The sequence below is a fragment of the Felis catus genome, chromosome E2, assembly GCF_018350175.1.
Source record: "Felis catus isolate Fca126 chromosome E2, F.catus_Fca126_mat1.0, whole genome shotgun sequence".
Classification (NCBI taxonomy): domain Eukaryota; kingdom Metazoa; phylum Chordata; class Mammalia; order Carnivora; family Felidae; genus Felis; species Felis catus.
The window spans coordinates 57,673,644-57,687,486 of record NC_058382.1 but is presented as its reverse complement, the minus strand read 5'-3'; the positions used below and the strand labels follow the sequence as shown (position 1 = coordinate 57,687,486).

General features: G+C 59.4%; 1 protein-coding gene across 1 annotated transcript in view; it reads right to left on the bottom strand.

Moving 5' to 3' along the window:
- Positions 1–13,629, bottom strand: part of CRISPLD2 (cysteine rich secretory protein LCCL domain containing 2) — a 60,170-nt gene extending 46,541 nt beyond the window's left edge. The window contains exon 1 of the mRNA XM_003998300.5: positions 13,481–13,629. The gene's annotated coding sequence lies outside the window, so the exon portion shown is untranslated. The remainder of the gene's footprint in view (positions 1–13,480) is intronic.
- Between the last annotated feature and the right edge of the window lie 214 nt (positions 13,630–13,843).

Genomic DNA, 13,843 nt, shown 5'->3' with positions numbered 1-13,843 from the left:
CTGTGCGTCGCCTCAGGGAGCTCCCACTCGGGCTGAGGACAGAGGCGAGGAAACCCACAGTCGCCCCCGGCGGGGCGGACAGCGTGAGGGACGCCGAGCCACCCCGGACCCCGAGAGGCTCCACCTTTGCCTCAAGCCTCCTCTGGTCTCCCCCGACATGAGCAGTAACCAGTTCTCACCCATCGGGTTGGCTGGGTCTGCCAGGGGCACGACGCAGCGGGCAGGGAGGGACGGGAGGCACAGCCTGGAACCCAGGAGCCATGGGAACGGGGCAGTTCCCACTCTGACCCTGGAAACTCTCCAGGGTCCTGGAAACTCTCCAGGGTCCTGACCGAGCCTTGCTGCAGACAAAAATAGCCACCATCCAGCAGGGAGGCCCGGCTCTCTCTGGATCTTTCGCTCCCAGGGAGTTCCCTCTGGGGCAGAGCCCCGGAGACCGGACGGCACATCAGTCCAGTAACGCAGACCCCCGGGGTCCCGACCTCCCTCCCGGGTTAGTGGCGTCACCATATATGAACATTTCCCAGCTGCAGAAGGCCGGCTGACAGAGATGCCAAGATGCTGACCCTGGAGACTGCCATCGGACGGACTGAGAGCAGAGACCGACGTCACAGAGCGGCCACCGGGCGTCACGACCGCACCGGGTCTGTGCGTCCCGGCAGCTCGAGGGCCAGGGCGCCCCCGCAGGCGCGAGGCGTGAATTGCTCGTATGAATCAACCGTGACTCGCCCGAAGCCCGGGTAGGGTCAAATCACCTGGGGGCCCCACTCAAATGACTCCCCCACAGGGACAGGTAAACACACCGTGGGGCACTGGGTCCCAGGATCACACAGCAGGGCAAAAGGAACGACCCATGGCCGTGGGAGCGTCAGCATAAACAAATCCCAAATACGACGTCGGGTTAGATAAGTAAGTTGTAGCGGGGAGCCTGGGTGGCTCAGTGGGTGGAGCGTCCGACTTTGGCTCAGGTCAGGATCTCACGGGTCATGACCTCAACCCCTGCATCAGGCTCTGCGCTCACAGCTCGCAGCCTGGAGCCCGCTTCGCATTCGGTGTCTCCCTCTCTCTCTGCCCCTCCCCTGCTGACACTCTATCTCTCAAAAATAAATACACGTTAAAGAAAAAGAAAAAAAAAAAAAAGAATGGGGCCTCCTGTGCCCAGGGCTCATAGGCTGGTCCTTCTCTGCCTGGCCCCCATGAGAATCCGTGCCCGGGAGATGCAGACTTGCCCCAGGTTGGGCCACTCACAGCACCTCGTGGGCAGCATGCCCAGGGCACTGTTGGTTCTGAAGGTGTTTGGGCCTTGCCGGAGCTCGGGGGGCCTGGGGGTCCCCACTGGGGAGGGGCAAGGCCCGGGTCCTGATGCTCCAGCAAAGCCTGTGCTGCAGGGGAACCACAGGGACAGGAGAGCTGTGGCTCTGTCCCCAGATACACATGCTGACACCCCCGGCACCTCAGAGTGTGGCTGTGCTTCGAGGCAGGGCTTTAAAGAGGTCATGAAGTTCAGACGAGGTCACTAGGCGGACCCTGACCCAATCTGACTGCTGTCATCATAAGAGAAGGAATGAGGAAGCAGACAGCCACGGAGAGAGGCCCCGGGAGAAACCCACCCGGCCCACACCGGGGCCTCGGACCCCGAGCCTCCAGAACGCGAGAACTGTTGTTGGAGCCGCTGGCCGGTGAGGCCTGGTCACGGCTGCTGTGGCAACCTCACACGTGTGCACCAGGCAATAAATGGATGAAGGGGACTGCGTTCCTGATTTCCCGCCGGCCGCTGCACGGAAGGAGGCAAGGGGGGCACGGAAATCAGGAGACCGAGCCCCACTTCCCGGGGCCCGTGCGCGGCATCCGGCCTCTGCGGCCCCGATAGCTCAAATCACAACTGAGTCTCCCACCCACAATCAAAAAATTAAACCGGTTTTTCAAACGAGACACGTGCGCTGTCCAAGGCTGCTTGCGGCTTCCCGGTGACAGGCGCGCTCCCCGACCGACCCAGGAGGCTGACGCTGATGAGACCTACCTCTCGACGACTCGTCTTACCCACCCGATGAGCCAGGGGTTTGGGCTCTACTGCGCCCATTTCACAGGGGAGGAGACTGAGGCCTCTGGGGTTTCAGAAGTACCCAAAGTCATACAACAGGGGAGCAGACGCCGTGGGCTTGGGACACAGCCCTTCCCTTGCGCTGCCCTGCCTCCCCGAGGGTGGGCTTCCTGGAGGAGTTTCCGGCCCCACCCTGCCAGGGACAGGCCCCGCGACAGCCCAGCCTCAACTTACAACCCTCTTTCCACTGGCCTCTGGGTCTGACAGTGGTTCCTGGCCATGAGAAGGCGCCCATGTGTCACCCCCCAGGGGACTAAAACCTTTACATCACGGTGACCCTTCACCAAAATGCACCTCCATCACCAGCTCTGGTGGCCAGCCAACCTCCATCTGCCAATGTGCCCTTGATGGCCCCATGCCAAGCTGACCTCCGACCCCCTGGCACGGACAGATGCTCTCTGATGCGGACCCCTGATTCTCCCGGGGTTGCTAAGGGCAAACCTTGTTTCTAGAAAAGTTCTGCTCCATTCTGTCATCCCTGGCCTGTTCCCACGGCTTGAGCCACGCGTTGGGGACGGCTGCCCAGCCCAGCAGAAGCACCCTCCGGAAGCTACGGCTCTCCCTGGCCGCAGTCGCAGAACCAAGCCCGTGAGGGTGCGAGTAAGAGTGGCACCGAGGTCTCACGAGAACATACCGGATGTCAGGCCAGCGGGGGAGGCGGGGAGGGAGACGGACGGCAAGACCCCAGCCTGGCAGAGGGAAGTCGCAGGGATCAAATTCCCACAACACTGCCCGGAGCTCTTAAATGCATCTGGAGTCCGTCAGGGAGGTGGCTGTTTCCCACCCCCCTTTACAGAAAGTAAAACCGAGTCCGGGAGACCCTGCCGGGCGTCTGTGAGGCAGCCAGTTAGGGAGGGAGCCAAGCCGTGACAACCAGCTTTCTGAAAGCTTGGGGGAACTTCCTTTTTTTTCCCTTAATGTTTTTATTTATTTTTGAGAGAGACAGAGGGCGAGTGGGGGAGGAGCAGAGAGAGAGAGGGAGACACAGAATCCGAAGCGGGCTCCAGGCTCAGAGCCGTCAGCCCAGAGCCCCACTTGGGGCTTGAACTCGCGAACCGCGAGATCATGACCGGAGCTGAAGTCAGAAGCTTAACGGACTGAGCCACCCAGGCCCAACACACGGCTGCGGCCGCGGTAGGGGCCCTGAAACCCACACGCCACCCCGCCAGGGCTCTGTGCACCTGTAGGGGATCAGCAGACCCTTGTGTTCCCGACCCAGCAACGGGGTGCCCTCACGGTCACCTCCCGGGCAAGGCCGCCCCCCTCCCCCAAACCCGCCTCTCGGGAGCCAGTGAGAGAAAGAGGGCTTGCTCCGGATTCCGTGCGTCACCCTCGGGGGCTGCCTCCGCCGTGTTTGGGAAAGCCTGCCAGGAAGATGAATCTCCGCGCTGGGCTTGTCAGCAGTCAGCCGCGAGAGGCGCCAAGCTCTTCCCTCCTGCACATGCTGTTCCCACAGCTCATCCCCAGGCCCCGACCTGCCCCCCCCCCCGCCCCGCCCGGCCCAGGCCAGGCACATTCACGTCTGCTCTTTCGGTAAAGACTCAGCTCCGGGGTCACTGCTGAATCACACACCCCGGGACCCGTCAGGCTCATTTGCCGCTGAACCGCCGACATCAGACAGGTCGGTGCTCCATAAATATTTGTGGAGTGAATGTGTGGGTCTCCTCCTCCCGACGAGATCAGAAGAGCCGTATAAGGCCTCCGTGTGGCGCTGGCTTCTCGGTCGTCCCCCGCAGCCCGGGCATGTAGCTTCTCGGGGCCCCAGAGGCCACGTCCACAGGGCAGAGGGGAACGACGGGGCTTGTCTGACACTGGCGAGTCAGCGGTGAGCAAGCCGGACAGGTCTGCGGACGTGCTGACGCGCCAGGAGGCTTCCAGAAGGCGGCGGCCTCTCACCTGAGTGCTCGCTGAGGAGCAGGGCTTCACCCCCCTGGCCTGGTTGGGGCCATGGGATGAGCCGTGTGCTGAGCAACGAATGAGACAACGAACCTGAGCGCCTCGTACGCGTTCCCTATTATCATGACGACGACGATGCTCAATGTGCCACAGAGCATCGCTTGGGGAAGTTTCTAGAAGGATGGGATCAATAATGGGGAATGGAGTACTGTTCTCTCTTTGTGACTTCACTGCACTATTTCAAAGCCCCGCCTCTGCCTTGACGCGCGAAACCTGATTTTGGAAAATTGCATTACGTGTGTGATGCTTGTGGGGGTCAAAAACTCTCCCCCGAGTTTGAAACACACTTTACTCAGTACGTGCCTTGAGCCGTGACCACTTTCTCCCGGCTTTCTGGGTAAGCAGGTTCCAAGCCATCACGAGCCAGGTCTGGAGCCTGGCTGGCTCAGTCGGTAGAGCACACGACCCTTGATCCTGGGGTCATGAGTTCAGGCCCCAGGCTGGGTGTGGAGCCTACTTCAAACTTTTAAAAATTAAAATGAGCCCAGTCTGGGCATTAATGTTGACTATCTGGCCGGGAACTGCCTGTACATAGGTACACGGTCATTCCAATTGACAATGACCCAGTCACGTTGCCCGGACTGCCACGAAGCTCCACCCCCTTCCAGGGCCCAGCCTTGGCTGAGTTAAGAAGCCCTAGACCTCATCACCCCGTGTGGTCATGTTGTGCCTGCTGGTACCATTTGCCTCTCCAGCTGGACCGTGTGCTTCTTGAGGGCTGGAACCAGCGTGTGTGGATAAATGTCTAACAACCGACACTCAAAAAAAAAAAAAAAAAAAAAATTCAGCGGGGGGGCGCCGTCGGTGGAGCGTCCGACTTCGGCTCAGGTCACGATCTCACGGTTTGTGGGTTCAAGCCCCGCGTCGGGCTCTGTGCTGACGGCTCGGAGCCTGGATCCCGCTTCAAATTCTGTATCTCCCTCCCTCTCTGCCCCTCCCCCATTCATGCTCTGTCCCTTCCCCTTCTCAAAAATAAACATCAAAAAACGTTTTCTTAGAATTCACCCTGATAAGTACTGTTTGCCAGTTCCCTTGGTATAAACATTCCCACTGTGGCCAATTTCAAGCAGCCCGTGTGAGGTCACTGGACATGGGATTTCTGGAAAGTCTCAAGCTAGCACAGCAGCACGTGGTCTTTCCATCAAAGAGACGGGACAGACACTAAGAACCTCACGGGCAGAGATAACAGGGAAGTTCTGAGTTTTTATTAGCCTCGTTTTCAACAGGACTCATTCAACTGTAGGTTTATGTAATTTGAAGTTTGACGATGGCTGTGTTTAACTGGCTCACGACCTTTCTGGAAATTTAACAAAACGTCACGAGCCGGTTCCAGCACGATGCCGGCTGGCACTGAGCCTCGTTCCCCCTCACACCCCAGCGGGTCTTAACTGTCCCACAAACAGTTATCCCAAGTACCACAGCCAACAGCCGGGGAGCGCGCACGGGGCGGCGCAGGGTGGCGGGTCCCCCACTCCCCGTACTCCGCAGGCCGATGGGATCACCGCGGTCGTCGGCCCCGTCTGATGCGCGAGGGGCCGGAGGCTCCCACACGAGCCACTTGCTCCGCAGTCAACACAGAACGCCCGTCGCGCCCTGGTCTCTGGCCCACCCTGGCCGTCGGGGCGGCTCTCCCGCCCGGCAGGGCACCTCTAGCCCCCGGCCCGTGCCAGCCGGACTCACTCAGTGACATACCGGCCCAACGGGACAGCAGCTAACCCGACAGGCCCGGGGGGCCCCAGGCCCTGCTCTTTCTCAGAAGCACAAAGAACTCAAAATGTGACTAAGGCCAAGGGCAGATCCCAGTCATACCCACAAACCACCCAAAATTCTAGGAATGGAGTGGTGGCTGGGAGTGGGGAGGAGGGATGCCCCGGCGTGTCTGGGGCAAATCCCAGAACGGGCCAGAACCTCCAGGGAAGAGCGTCTGGGTGAACACCAGACACCCCGGGCCGTGGAGGGGGGAAAGCGGGGTGGGGGGGGGGGTCTCGTCCTCTGCAGGATCCAGTCAGTGTTTCTTAAACTCTTCTCCACAGGATCAGGGCTGGACACAGCGGGAACAGGCCTGTGCCCTCCCCTGCAGTCACCCTGCCCCCAGCCCTGGGCTGTCCTCAACCCAGGGGCCGACAAGATCCTACAAGAAACCCCATTCAATCTTTTTAACACTATGCCGAGAACACACAAAATCCTGGACAAAGAGAGAACTCATTTTGCAAAAAAAGAAACTAAAAATCAGGAGTGTTCAACGTCAACCAAGAGCCATTTTAAAGCGAGTAGACAATAAAATGCTATATTCTCCAAATCCCCTGTCCTTGACTCCTGGGGCCCCTCGTCTGCCTTCTCGTACACACGCGAATATTTAGCAAAGCCTCAGATAAATGGCAGGGAGCCTCCGGCCCCCAAGGACAAGCAGGCAAGGACCGCCCGAGGGCAGTGTGGAAAAGTGTGGACGTGGGGTGAGACCCGGGTTCGAACGGTGACTCCCCCCTGCGGAGCCCCGTGCTGCCCAAAAGGTCCCTCAACCTCTGAGTCTCGATTCCTCAGGGGGACAATGAGGCCCTGAATTTCTCCCAGGGAGAGAGGATAGAGGGTAAGAAGAGGAGAAGAATAGTGGCTCCAGGGGTATCTACCGACCGACCGACCGACCGTGTCTTTGCTTTCTCCTCCCGGGTGGATTCAGGCATCTCAGATCATTTCTGCTACAGGCCACGGGGCACCTGCCCAGCCTCCTGCCCGACATGCACGATTCACTGCTGTCGGGTGACATCTGTGAGGGCGAGTCACAGCCCCCGGCTCTGGACCAAGCTCAAAGACACCGGGCACGAGAGTCTTACGGCACCAGGCTGCGGAATCTCCACACTGCCCTGCAGATGAAAGTCCCAGGGCAGGCCCTCAGGGGGCCACAGAGTCCTTGGGATAGTCGAGGCGCACAAGGCAGTCTGCCCTCGAGAACCGGAGGAGACATCACGACAGACAGTTAAGAAAGGCGTGAGGACGCGGCTTGGAGAATGGGGATGGTAACGTTCGGCACAGGAGGGGACGGGGCCACTCTGGTGCGGTGGACGGCAAGGTCCCGCTGAACTCTCAAGGCAAGGGAACGCCACACAGCAGGGACCACAGGGACAAAGCCTCAGGGACGGTCACCGTCTCGGCATGACCGAGGACAGGCACAAAGCCCGCGGAGCTGGGGGGAAACGGGGGTGCTGTTCACGTCAAGTTCAAAACCAGGCAAGACCAACCTAAGGCATCAGAGGTCTGGAAACGGTGGCCCCTGGGGGCGGGGCCATGGGAGGGGCCTGGGGCTGGTCAGGCTCTGCCCTGGGGCGGGCGGCCAGCCCAAGCACTCTGGGAAAAGTCCCCCCCCCCAGCACAGCCCACGAAGGGGTGTGCATTCCTCTCTGCCTTGTGAAACTTTAAGGAAACTTTTTTTTTTTTTTTAAGTTTGAAATCGCTCTGGCTTCTGTTTGAAGAATGGATCAAGGAAGCCCTGAGCGGCAGCTGCCCCCGGGGCAGGGCGGGGTGGGGGGGTGGGGGGGAGGTCGCAGGGCAGGGGCCCCTCCAGGGCCTGGCCTCTGACAGCCCTTCAGAGCGGAGCCCGGATGAAACCCGGCGGCCGGCTGGGGCCTCCCACTTGGACCAGACACAGACTCTCGCAGACAGGGCGCAGTTCATCCCAAGTCTGAGAGGGCACTTTGTCCAGCGACGCCAAAGCTGAAAATACCTTTGGTGCCAGTGACGCCCGAGCCTTGAAGGTTCCCGGGAATAAACAGGGTTTTCAGCGGCCAGGCGCTTCCCCCCAGGAGAACAGACGGGCTGTGTCGGAGCCGGTCTGGGGGCGGGAAGGGCAGCGGCCGATACACACACACGCAGACACGTTTTCGGGGCCGTCCAGGGAACGGCTCATTGTTTCAGAGGGGGCGTGTGGGGCTCACACACAGCCGTGCTTCGAAAGCTCCGAGGCACACAGGGCCCCACATGTGCCCTGAAGGAAGGTGCCAGAATCCCCAGGGCACTCGCTCCGGCCCCAGAGCAATGAGTGCCACCAAGCCGAGCCTTCTTCCGGAAGAAAAGCTAGGAGTCTGCCGAGAACTTGCCAAGGGGGCCTCTGGACCTTGCAGGGAGGTGGCCGCACCGGCCCCCAAGGGCTCTTCCTCCCGTCTGGCCGTGTGAGCTCCCTCCGGTCGCACCGGGCGCCCCGAAACAGAACCTTCCACGCGGCTCCACACCACCCACCCCCACTAGCCGGCCATCCCCACCCGGCCTCTGGGCTGGCGCCCCAGAGCCAGGCTTCACCCGCTTTCTAGGGCGGGACGTCCCGCGTTCAGGCCTGCAGCAGAGAGCACCGTTAGGACACAGATTGCTGGCCCCACGCCCCCCAGCCGCTGCCCCAGACTGTAACGGTCTCAAATCCCGTGCCCCACCTTAAACTAATTCAGCATTCCCCAGACTCCAATCCTCGGCAGACCCCGTTCCCCAGCTCTGCCCCACCTTCCCACCGGCTACCCGCGCTGGGCCGTATTTTGTATTTTTCCTCGAGATGGCCCGCATGGAGGGTTCGCAGCAACATACCAGTAAAGGGGAATTTTCGGTCGCCACCACCTACAAAGAACACGATCAATTCTGCCTTGACTGGAGGGGAGGAGTAAAACGTAACGTGTGGAAATCAGAAAACAAGGTCCTCCCAGCTGGGCATGAACGCCAGCCCCAAGCGCTGACGCCCGGGGTGCTCTGTGTTTGCCGTAAAGGGGAGCAGGGTGCTGGGCAGACGTTAGGGGCAGACAGCATCACCCACATTCGCCCTGACTGCAAAGGACAGCTCCTGGATGGGGGGGCCTTGGCTGCTGGGTCTGTGCACAGGCTGAGTCACCTTGGGGACCAGTAGGGACGGCACCCCCCACTTTGGGGAACACTGTCCATTTCACAGTGATCTGCTCCGAACTGCACGCCCTGCAGCCTGTAGCAGGAAGTTCAAACTCAGTACAGCTCAGGCCGCCTGCAGGGAGACACCGGGCCACCCGGCCTGATGCTTAGATTCCCAAGCCACACCAGACTTCTCACCATTTTCCCTAGGTGCCTGGCCCTTCCCCATCCCCAGGCCTTTGCACAGACACACGGTCCCTCTGCCGGGGGCGCTGTCACTTTTCCCTGTGTCTGTTCCAGAAGGATCTCTCAGGCTCTGATCAAGTCAGTCCCAGCAGATGCCAGCAAGGTCCCAATCCCAGAGAGATCAGAGAAGGCTCTTTCCAGTCCAGGAGAACTTGAGAGCAGGCTCAATGCTCCCAGGACCACCTGACTACAAACAGAACGGAAAGGTCTAGGGGCGCCTGGGGGGCTCAGTCGGTAGAGCGTCCGACTTGGGCTCAGGTCACGATCTCACAGCTCGTGAGTTCCAGCCCCGCATCGGGCTCTGTGCTGACAGCTCAGAGCCTGGAGCCTGCTTCCGATTCTGTGTCTCCCTCTCTCTCTGCCCCTAACCCACTTGCATTCTGTCTCTGTCTCTCTCAAAAATAAACAAACATTAAAAAAAAAAAAAAAAAAAGAACTGGAAAGTTCTGTTCTTTTTTCCTTCTGGGATACCGCCTTTCTGCACTCACAACGGGACGCGGTCCAGAAATCTGGATTGAAAATGTGGGATTTCATCATTTATAATATTTTTTAAGTGATGGTCCAGAGGTTGCACGATGCGCATTAGGAATTTCTTTTTCCCCCGGATCCCGTGGTTTTGTCTAAGCTGACACAGCACCCGAGACAATCAGAGAAGAGAAATCTCCTTGGGGCTGAACCACAAGAAACCGTCTGTCCTTGCAGCCTTGACAAGGGGTGTCTGTCCACAAACACCCACAGTTGCACAGGCTGGGGCACAAAGTCTCAGACAGGATTCTCTGCCAGTTGCTGCTGTGACCCCGGGTGGAATGTCAACACGTCCCCCCAAACACCCAGACGCCAGATTCCCCCGTGTCCACCGTGGAGGGCACTGATCTATTCTGGAACGAGACGACCTATGTCGATGCTTCTTCAAGAAGGAAGCCAAGAAGGGAGAATGGGTAAATGAAACGTGGTCCATCCACGCAGTGGAATATTACTCAGCCACTGAAAGGAATGGAGCCTGACACACACTACAACATGGACGAGCTTTTTATGGGGCGCCTGGGTGGCGCAGTCGGTTAAGCGTCCGACTTCAGCTCAGGTCACGATCTCGCGGTCCGTGAGTTCGAGCCCCGCGTCGGGCTCTGGGCTGATGGCCCAGAGCCTGGAGCCTGCTTCCGATTCTGTGTCTCCCTCTCTCTCTGCCCCTCCCCCGTTCATGCTCTGTCTCTCTCTGTCTCAAAAATAAACAAACATTAAAAAACAAACAAACAGGGGCGCCTGGGTGGCGCAGTCGGTTAAGCGCCCGATTTCAGCTCAGGTCATGATCTCGCCATTCCCGAGTTCAAGTTCCGCGTCAGGCTCTGTGCTGACAGCTCGGAGCCTGGAACCTGCTTCCGATTCTGTGTCTCCCTCTCTCTCTCTGCCCCTCCCCCACTCACGCTCTGTCTCTCTCTCAAAAATAAATAAATGTTTTAAAAAAATTTTAGGGGTGCTTAGGTGGCTCGGTTGGTTAAGCGTCCAACTTCAGCTCAGGTCATGATCTCACAGCTCATGGGTTCGAGCCCCGTGTCGGGCTTTTTGCTGACAGCTCAGAGCCGCGAGCCTGCTTTGGATTCTGTGTCTCCCTCTCTCTCTCTGCCCCTCCCCTGCTTGTGCTCTCTCTGCCTCTCAAAAAAAGAAAGAAAGAAAAACAAAAAGGTTACGGCTAGTCCTACCAACCACCACCCAGATCTGTCCTACCCTGCCTGTTCCAGAACAGAGCGTGCTTCATTTAGGACTTTATGAGAGGCTTGGAATCCCCATCCCGTGAAGGTCTGACCATCTACTCAACTCCGTTAACGGAAGATAAAATGAAATGGTGCCTGTGTTGTATTTTCCTTGCTTGACAAGCCATCAGCCCCGTTGAGTGATGCTGGGCTTGCACATCTGGGACTGATCAAAAACCACTGACTTTACAAAAAATAAAAAATAAAAAGCTTCCTAGGTCTGGAGCAAGCAGACACACAGGCACCTCCCATACGTAGTAAATTACACTGGTGACAGAGACAAGAAATGTTCCAGCTCCCACAGGCCGAAGAGGTCAGCATTTGAGGGTCCTGCCTCCGGGAGACGGTTTTCAAACGCAGCCTACAAAAGGCCAGAGACCCAACGAGGGGTCTTTGAGGGAGGGACGGAGCGTGGGACTTGAGCCAAGGCCCCAGGCCCTCTGTTACCAAGTCCAGAGATGGGGCTCTGGGAGCCAGCACGGATCTGGGTCCCAGAGCAGGGTTCTCCGCATGGCGACACCGGTACCTGTCAGCAGAGTGGAGCCCGAGCCCTGGGTCAGGACAGCCCCTCTCCAGGCCCATCCTTAACCCGGGCAGGGATCCCGACCCCACACGGCACGAGAGGCCCTGACCAGCCGCAGCAAGCAGGCTAGCCACTGGATGAACACCTTCCTCCAGGATCTGGAGGGGGGCCCAGCCGGGGGGGGGCGGGGGGGAGGAGGGGGGCCAGCTGTCCCCTGTCCTGGCTGCGTCATGTTGTATACATGCCTTAATCATCCGAGACTCAGTCTCCTTCTTGTAAAAAGGAAGACAGTGCCCACCTCATAAAGAAGGCAGTGAGATCATCCATGTAAAACCCTGAGCACATCTGGCTCATTCTAAGCTTCGGTACCAGGTGCTGGTATTCTTATAAATGTCATCATTGCTGTTCCACTTCTACGTCTTAAGAGACTCCGTTAAAAAAACCAAAAAATCAAAATCGACTTCTTTCTCCTCCCAGGGCGCACGTCACTGGGAACTTGGGGCTTGGGCTTAACTCTGCCGACAGTTTTCACCTGGAACCCTCTCGGACAATACGACATCTCGGGTCAGGTCCAGAGGGAGAGTTAGCGGCTGGGCAGAGAACTGTCTTCAAGGAGGCAGGACCCAGCAGCTAAGAGCACAGCGTCTGCAACCAACCAGCCAGCCAGCCAGCCAAGGGTCCTGAGGCACAACCTTTACCTCTCCGAGCCTTGGTTTACTCATCTGTGAATTGGGGACCAAGAGGCCTCCTGCCCAGGTGTGTGCCAGGGGTGAAAATGCAGGGAGGTGGCATGGCCTGACACCTGCCACACCCATGTAGAAGCAGCCAGATCAGAGGCAGAAACAGAAAATCAGGTGCACAAAACACCAAGAGTCTCAGAAGGCCTCTCGGTCTATCTGGAGAAGAAGGCGTGCCCCTCACCGCGTGCTGCTGGACCCTCAGCTCTCAACCTGGCCAACTGTGAGCCTAGAAGACCCCACTGGGGTAAGGCAGGGTCACGTCATTCTGCCAGAACACGGCACCCAAGTGCTCAAGGTGGAAGTTCACAAACCCACTTTGCAGGACAAGCTAGGCATTTGCACAGGCTCCCAGGCGCTTCTCTCGCCCGGAGCAGTAACTCACCTTTTGCCCAAAAGACGTCCAGTTCAAGTTAGACTTCAGTGGGCGGGCACCAGCTAAGCCTTTTCTGGCTTGTCCACCAGCCGAGCCCTGGGCAAGGTAGGCTCTGACTGTCCCTCTGGGGGTCTCCCCAGGGCCGCAGAGCCGAGCCCTCAGCGCTCAGGTCAGGAGCCTCTTCCCCCAGCAGGAGTGTATGCAGATGCCCACTCTGGCCAAGAGACCCCCGCATGCGTTCCCAAACCCGCAGGCACTCTGACGCGCCCCGCGCCTGGACACCTCCATCTGGAGCTTTGGAGGCAGGGAGAGCTGGGCTCCATCCAGCCCTGGCTCGAGGTGGACAGACCCACTTCCCCTCTGACCCTCGGTGTCCTCATCTGAAATATGGGAAGAGAAAGGCTACCTGGCAGGTTTGTTGCAAATAAAACCGTAAAGGGGCGTGGCCCTGTAAACCGGGGCAGAACGCACAGGCGGGTGGATGACCGTGGCCATCCACGTGTGGGTCGACACATTCAAACCCCTGCAGCATCCACGCCATCAGCTTTCCGTTTACTGACGCCCACACTGTACACAGGAACGCAACAGATGCTGGCGAACTGCGTAAGGGAGGCAAGACTAAATAAATACCCGGGGGGCTCCCGGAGCACGAATATGCGGTCAGACCGTCAGACCGGCTTTGAGTCCCGACTCCCTCGCCTCCTGGCTGCGAGGTCTGGGGCAAACGTCTTGTCCCCGCTGAGCCTCAGTTTCTCCACCTGTGAAAGGCCACTCGGCCGGCCGAGCCGGGTTCCGAGCCGCAGGCAGCGCGCCCAGCACAGTGCCTGCGCAGAGTGAGCCCCAAGAGACGGGGTCTGCCCGGGGCCCCTTCACCTCCTCGGAGATGGCGGGAACGGATGGCAGCTTGGAGAGGAGAGGAAGCGAAGTCACACTTACCTCCGCAGGGCTCCCCAATCACCGGCGTCTCCCGTGTCGTGCAGCGGCAGCAGCGCGGACACGGCGGGCACGGCGGGCTGGTCGCAGAGGCCGCGCACCGGGGGCAGCGGAGGGATGTGGTGGACGCAGGGCCCCCGCGCACCGCCTCTTGTAGGCTCCTCGCGCCACGCCCCCCCGGCGGCCAGCGGCGCTGATAGGGCCGTGGAGCCGAGGCCCCGCCCCGGCCCCGCCCGTCCCTCCCGGAGAGAGCCGCAGGCGCCGATCCGGGCGGGCGGGGTGGGGGGCCCCCGGAGCAGGCGACCAGAGATCTTGGCTGGAGGAGGACAGGACGCGGACGCGCGCAGTTTCTTCACTGCGACCATG